The following is a 7,753-nucleotide window of genomic DNA, read 5'->3' on the forward strand; positions in this document are numbered from 1 at the left end:
GAACATCAGTTTTTGTAAGTTTGAACAAACATTGCAGGATCCCTGCTGTAGACATGACCGCTCCCTTGATAACTGGACTACCAGGAAGGACACAGGGTCGACCCCATCCTGGGGAACCTGGGGCCTGGCCTTCATCTCCCAAAGTCCCAGTGGTGAAGGATTTCTGTCGGTATTTGGTCATGTGGGGACAATATAGTAAAATGCAGCGATTCAACTGAAGAAAAAAGAATGTGTTGTGATGAATTTGATAAGAACAAACACACAGACAAAAAAAAAAAAACAAGGAGAGATTATCCTCTTCCTGGAGGAATTGAAGTCTAGACACAGCATGAAGAATGTGTAGTGAATTTGATTAGAAAGGGAAAAAATGAAAGAGCAGACGAAGAGACTTTTCTCTCTGTAGGACTCTGTGTCCAGGAAGGATGTGGCGTGAAGCGCTTGCAGGAGGGCTGGGCCTGGCTAGGCAGGAGAGCGAGTTGAGGAGGCCCGACGTCAGCCTGCTCAGCCTGTGCAGCCCCGAGGCTGAGCTGAGCTGGGGGAGGGCCAATGCTCCGATGGAGGGGAGCTGCAGGGATGCTGGGTGCAGAGGGCGCACTGTTGTCGCGGGCACTTTCCTCTGAGGGTCAGCCTTCCCCACAGCAAGTGCACTGTCCTTCAAATGGACACTGTCCCTGGCTCTACAACAGAGCACTCTGAGCCTCCTCCAGAAGGGCAGCTGGGTGGGTCTCAAGGTACCCATTTGAGGATGCGTTAATGAAATTGCTCTCAGCAGGATTCCCACCCACACATTGATCCCCATTATCGGATTCTTGTCCCAGAATTGAGCCCTCTGTCTGCTGGTGTCTGAGACAGGGCCCTGTGACTCCTGAATATCTGAGGGACTGATCAGATCATGGGGGGTAGGGCAGCACATATGCACCTGCTGGACGATGATGCCGCTGACCAGGTGGTGGCCATGCCGTAGAGGCCACGGTGCAGGCTGAGGAAGTCGCTGTGGAAGGGACAGGAGCATGTTGCCATCGGAGACCTTGACCCGCAGAGCCACCAACTGCTCCATGTGGCTTGAAGGCACAGGGCCATGGTCATGAGGCCCAAAGGTCAGACACTGCTGCCATTGTCAGGGGTAGTAGATGCCCCTGCCTCAGTTTCTCTGTGTGCTCATGCATGTTGCTTGACATGAAGGGAGTCTTGTGACTGCAGGCAGCCACTCCCCCAGGCAGTGGGGAGGGAATGCCAGGCCTGAGGGCTGGGCAGTGGGAGACACTCACCAAGCTGAGGGGTTTGTGGAGGACACTGGTCACGGTGCACTGTGCCCTGTCCCCACCCTCACCACAGGGCCACATGGCTGCAGGGGCACTTGCAGGAGGGCAATACTATTCTTTGAACCTGTTTTTGTGTACCACGATGATTTTTAACCCACAATATTTTCTAGGTCAGATATTCTAACAATCCAATGCAAAAACAACAAATCCATGCGTCGTGACATTGAAGACTTTGTTTCTTTACTAAACTCTTAGGTACCAGCATAAGAAAACATTTCATTTTAATTAAAAAAAATTACTTTAGGGGCTGGAGCAATAGCACAGTGGGTAGGGCATTTACCTTGCATGCAGCCAACCTAGGTTCGATTCCCAGCATCCCATATGGTCCCCCGAGCACTGCCAAGAGTAATTCCTGAGTGCATGAACCAGGTGTAACTCCTGTGTATCACCGGGTGTGACCCAAAAAGCAAAAAAAAAAAAAAAATTATTTTAATAAAACATGGCAGAGCCTGGCAAGCTCCCCAGGGCATATTCGATATGCCCAAAACAGTAACAATAACGGGTCTCATTTCCCTGACCCCTGAAAGAGCCTCTAATATGGCACCATTGATTAGGAAGGGTGAGTAAGGAGAGGCTGCTAAAATCTCAGGGCTGGGACTAATGGAGACGTTACTGGTGCTCGCTTGAGTAAATCGATGAACAAAAGGATGACAGTGATATAATTTAATAAAACAGTCAATTTTATGAAACAGGAGAAAACCTTCTTTCACTTAATTTTGATAGTTCTTGTACCTTAGTTACTTGTAACACAGCCTAATTTCTTATTGAAATTGGCTATGGCACTTAAGATAAAGACCTGCAGTCTCACAGAGCTCTTATTTCACGTTAGCTTCTGGCTCTAGTTCCACAGGCCTATCTAGATAGGACAGGTTCTGGAGCTCAAGAGAATTTCAGGTATCAGGAACCATTTAATGTTCTCCAATAAGAAAATTAGATTGGGCTGGAGTCATAGCACATTGGGTAGGGCATTTGCCTTGCACGCAGCTGACCCAGGTTCGATTCCCAGCATCCCATATATTCCCTTGAGCCCTGCCAGGAGTAATTCCCGAGTGCTCAGTATCCTCTGAGCATCACCGGGTATGACCCAAAAAGAAAAAAAAGAAAACTAGATTGAGAATTTTAATTTCTCTGTAGGATCAATATTCTGTTTAGAAGCCTTTTCAGTTTAATCCTGGTCTAGCAAGGTACAGAAGAACCTAAACTTTTTAAATTGTTGGGTTGCTTATCACTCTGACTTCCTGTGATGACACAACTTGCCCAGATGTAAGGATTTCTTTTCCACTTCTGATTTCAACCTGGCTCTAACATTACAGTTTGCCCCACACAGACAGACAGACAGACAAAGTGACCACAAATAGAGGGTTGGTCACCACACATACACATGCACACATAGCCGATTGCTTGATTCACTGTTTCTCTCACCCTCTGAGAGAGACAGGAGGGCAGCTGAGGTTAGTCAAGAAAGACAGGATGTCTCCAGGGCGTATGGGCTGTGTCAGCCAATTGAGGACACTGCCCTGAGTTCTCTGACTGCTCCCAGCTTGTTCCTTAAGGAAGAAGATAAAGAGCTTTTCTGGGACCAAGCCGGCAAATTAAATCACTATCAAGTCATTGTAAACCTGAGACAGTGAGACATAACTGTCCTTGTTCTGAGCTAGACAATCAACATTTTCTTATCATAATAGACCGGACTCTGCGCCGGGCTGTTTTCACTAGGGGAACCTCAGAAGGGGGCGGATGAGAGCCCTCCCCATCCCAAGGGACCCAGCCGACCTCCACTACCCAACCACTGCCACACTCCAGGCCGCTTTCCACACACTCGGGCCGAGCCTCACATATGAGTGAACATATTCTCGGCCGTGCGATACATCATAAGACACTCTCTACCCATTTTCCATAATTACCACACCATATTTGATGGGGTTCAGACAGTAGGCAACAAATCATAGAGGGAAATATATATATATATTCTCCAAGGTGTATATATATATACACGGCAGCCGGAGACCTCCAGGACCAGCCACCACCATGCTGAGACCACTCTCCGCACACCTGAAGGGCTACGGCAGCCGGAGACCTCCAGGACCAGCCACCACCATGCTGAGACCACTCTCCGCACACCTGAAGTAGGCGGGGGTCACACCCACCACCTGGCCCCCTGGCGCCGTGTAATCCCATCAGCGGCCAAGACTCAGAGACTATAAAATCCAGATCCCGGACGAGAGCAGTGCAGTCTCTGCCCCCGCTCCTCGGTGTTCCTTCCCGGAGTCCCTTGGAGGGGAGCGGGTTGAGCTTTCCTCCCCGCCCCGGCCAGGGCTACGGCAGCCGGAGACCTCCAGGACCAGCCACCACCATGCTGAGACCACTCTCCGCACACCTGAAGGTACTGGCAGAGGGACAAAGCCACGCGGGTTCCGGGGCCGAGACCTCCAAGCCTACTCGAATTGGAGTCGAGCATCTTCCACCCAGATCCTCCAAATTCCAGTAGGCGGGGGTCACACCCACCACCTGGCCCCCTGGCGCCGTGTAATCCCATCAGCGGCCAAGACTCAGAGACTATAAAATCCAGATCCCGGAACCGCGCGGCCGCAATCGCGGCCGCGCGACATCTTATTATCTCATTCCTACTTTGGACAAACTTGCAGGCTGTCGAATGTAGCCTGCCCACAGGGCAGAGTCTGGCAAACTCCCCGTGGCCTACCAAATATGCCAAATACCAGTAACAATGATGGGTCTCATTCTCCTAAAGAGCCCTGAATATAATCTCAGGGCTAGGATGAAAGAGACGTTACTGGGGCCTGCTCGAGGCAATCGACGATTAACAGGATGATGAAATGAAATGAAATGAATATATATATATATATATATCTTGGAGAGCCCCGCAAGCTACCAAGAGTATCCCACCCGCATGGCAGAGCCTAGCAAGCTCCTCACGGCGTATTCAATATGCCAAAAACGGTAACAATAACGGGTCTCATTCCCCTGACACTGAAAGAGCCTCCAATACGTCAGCGTTGAGGAAGACGAGTAAGGAGAGGCTGCTAAATTCTCAGGGCTGGGACGAATGGAGACGTTACTGGCTCCCGCTCTTGTAAATCGATGAACAACGGGATGATAGTGGTACAGCGAATAGGGAGAGGCAGCTGATGGGATTGAGAAGTTGCCCCAGAGAGCGGTGGTGACTGGGATAAAAATACCCGCCCTCAGGATGGGTGCTACCTGAAAAAGGGGAACTGCTGTTGGAGGCTCTCTCTCTGTTCTCTGTGAAAACAATGTGCAGGGCACAGCAGGCGATGAGAGACCCTGTGGAAGCCTCTGGCGCTACCTAGCTACCTCAGCACAAGGGACCCAGGGAGTGCTACAGGATCCAGACCCCTTGAGGGGCCTCAAAGCACGGGGAGGAGCCTTGGCACCAGGCCAAGACAACCTGTGTAAGGCTAGACAGAGAGTGCAGTTCCCAAGGTAACTTTCCGTGGGGGATTTCTCACCATTTTCTCATGTGCAGGCAAAATCAGTAGAAAATTAGCACTTCCCTGTTCCTGCCACTTATCACCAGGGGACTAAGGATCTAGAGGAGACTGAGGGAAACAACTGTCTGTCCTTGAGAGTCTCAGGATCAGATGTTTGCCAGTTTCACAAATGTACTCTGACTGAGTGATTCTAAGGAGGAGATTCCCCATCTGTAGAAATAAGGAGATTCCTGCGGCCCCCAGCATCCCTGTTCACCACCCAATGGGGGAAAGGGAGCGTCCCCCCCTCACATTTGGGCATGAGCCTTGCAGCACGGATTCGAAGGGCCTTGTCAGACTTAGATGTCCCTTACCAATGTGGCCTGCTTCCTCCATAAGTGCCCTGGCACTGGAGCACTGGAGCACTGTCCTCCCGTTGTTCATCTATTTGCTCGAGCGGGCACCAGGAACGTCTCCATTGTGAGGCTTGTTGTTACTGTGTTTGGCATATTGAATATGCCAAAGGGAGCTTGCCCAGTTTCTGCCATGCAGGCGGGATACTCTTGGTAGTTTGCCGGCTCTATGAGAGGGGCAAAGGAATCGAACTCGGGTCAGCCGCATGCAAGGCAAACGCCCTACTCTCTGTGCTATTGCTCCAGCCCTGGCACCAGGAAAAATGTTATTGTGTTTCCTGCATATGGGGAGCCTCCCCAGGAGAGAAGAACCACTGCACCAAGCTCTTAGGTGTCAGTCCTGCTTAAGGGCCTGAAATAAACAACTCTGGATGGACAAAGGAGCTCTGCGCCAGACACCACCCCTGAGCTGACATAAACGCTAGAGGCAGTGTTTGTGGGTAGAAGCCTGGAGGTTTCAATCAGCGCCTTGCTTCCTAAAGCTCAGAACAAAAGATCTGCAAATTGCCTCAGGGAGAAGGAAGGAGATTAAGCAGGCTGAAGAAAAATGTTCTAGCACTGTGAGTGAGATTGAGGTTGCATTTCTACCTCCTTAGCCCCAAAGGCAGTCATTTGCACACTGCCCACAATCTGGCTGGCCTCTGCAGCCTTCACTCTATATCCTGCACTGCCAGTGACCCGGGGAACTGCCAGCCTGGGGGAGTGCAGGCTCTGTTGCCCAGGGCCCAGGAGCACTGGCCTCTGGGCCATCCCTCAGGAATACAAGCTTTCTCCGGGTCAGTCCTAAGGAAAACGCCATAGGATCCCACACAGAAGAGGAGCGTGTAGGGATTCTGAGTTCTTGTGTATGACTGGAAGATGAAGACCAAGAAAAATCTGTCTCTGGGTGCATGCTGGAGGGCTGGGTGAGGGCCTTGAGCCGAGGTGAGGCTGTTTGCAGGCTGTTCACGCTGCAGTTAGGGCTCACACTGCTCCCAGGCGGCTGAGACAGTGGAAGAACAGAGGAAGCCCCTTGGGATTGCCAGAAAGGAACCCGACTCCCCAAACTGAGACGTTCCGATCTCCAGGGGAAAGGGGGGACCACACAGGGAAGGAAAGCTAGACCCTTTCATCCACCTTGAGATGGGAACGAAGCCCTTGTCACCTTCTAGTTGGTGGGAGGATGCCTATTCCTCGACCCCTACACACCCACCAAGGGCTATAGGACCCGGCATCCAAAAACAAAGAAACAGGTAATGAAGACCTCAAGTCCAGCGATGCTTAGCCCTCTCCTGCTGCCAGTGTGATTCCGGACCAGGCCCCCAAGTGATGCAGATGATGCTGAGTGGTTTTGGGTTTCTGTTCATTTGTAATTCCCAGGTTCTTCAGTATTTTCACAATGAAAATATTGGGTAATAAAGATGCTCAGACTTAGAGTTGAAAAGTAGGAAAAGTTATTGGAAAGTAGAAGAAAAAGGAAAAGAAACTCCCCATGTAGGGAGGAACTCAGTATAGGACTAATGAACTATGGCTCTGGGTGTGTGTGTGGGGGCGGGAGGGGGGTTGTTTTTGGGCCACACAGGGTAGTGCTCAGGTTTCTGGGCTTTTTACAGAAAAAATGAGTTTTTGTGTTACAGAAAACGCAAAGAAGTTAAAAATAAGGGTTTGTTGTGAACACCTCTTTGAAAGATCCCCAGTATCTTATGCTGTTCCCTGAATGCTGCTAGGAGTAATTCCCAAGTGCAGAGTCAGGAGTAACACCTGAGCATTGCCTGGTGTATTCCCAAACCAATAAATTAAAAAATTGAAAACTGGGCTGTTTGCCTTTCTTACCCACTGACAAGAATGTTAGAGAGAACGCAAGGATTACACAGTGTTCTGGTCATCTGCCTTAGGTATTGCCATTATTCTAGCCACCAGGTGGGTTTAAGCTCTGGGATACAATTTTATGATGTCAGAAAATTGTTAACTTCCAACTTATCAGAGAGAGCCCAGGAGTTCGCAGGAAGTAAATACTGTAGGCTGGGGGCAGTCAAAAGTGGGATGTTGACAAGGGGAAACTGGAGCTTCCTCTTTCAAGGAGTTGGATTTCCTGGGCAGTTCTGGAACTTGAAAAAGAAAACAAGAAGAGAAAGTGGAGTGGAATTCCTTTTAAGCACATACTTCTAAGAAAAAAACAGTGAAGATTTAGAAAGAATCTACAAAACCCATAAAACTTTACTATGAATAGAGATTTAGAGGTTCTTTTTTTTCCTTTATTTTATTTAATTTTGGGGGTTTTTTGGGTCACACCCGGCGATGCACAGTGGTTACTCCTGGCTCATGCACTCGGGAATTATTCCTGGCGATGCTCAGGGGACCATATGGGATGCTGGGAATCGAACCCTGGTAGGCCGCATGCAAGGCAAATGCCTTCCCCGCTGTGCTATGACTCCAGCCCCGAGACTTAGAGGTTCTTTGTAATTCTTTCTAGGAAAATCTTTAATGTTGACGTTTGCTCCCTGTAATTCTTTCGTGCATTGGGGGCTGCCTCTTGAGTCCCTGACTGGGAGAAGGTGGGACAGATAATTTTATCTCCAAACCTTACATC

This window comes from Sorex fumeus, unplaced genomic scaffold (genome assembly GCF_029834395.1).
Source record: "Sorex fumeus unplaced genomic scaffold, SorFum_2.1 ptg000029l, whole genome shotgun sequence".
In the NCBI taxonomy this organism is placed as follows: Eukaryota; Metazoa; Chordata; class Mammalia; order Eulipotyphla; family Soricidae; genus Sorex; species Sorex fumeus.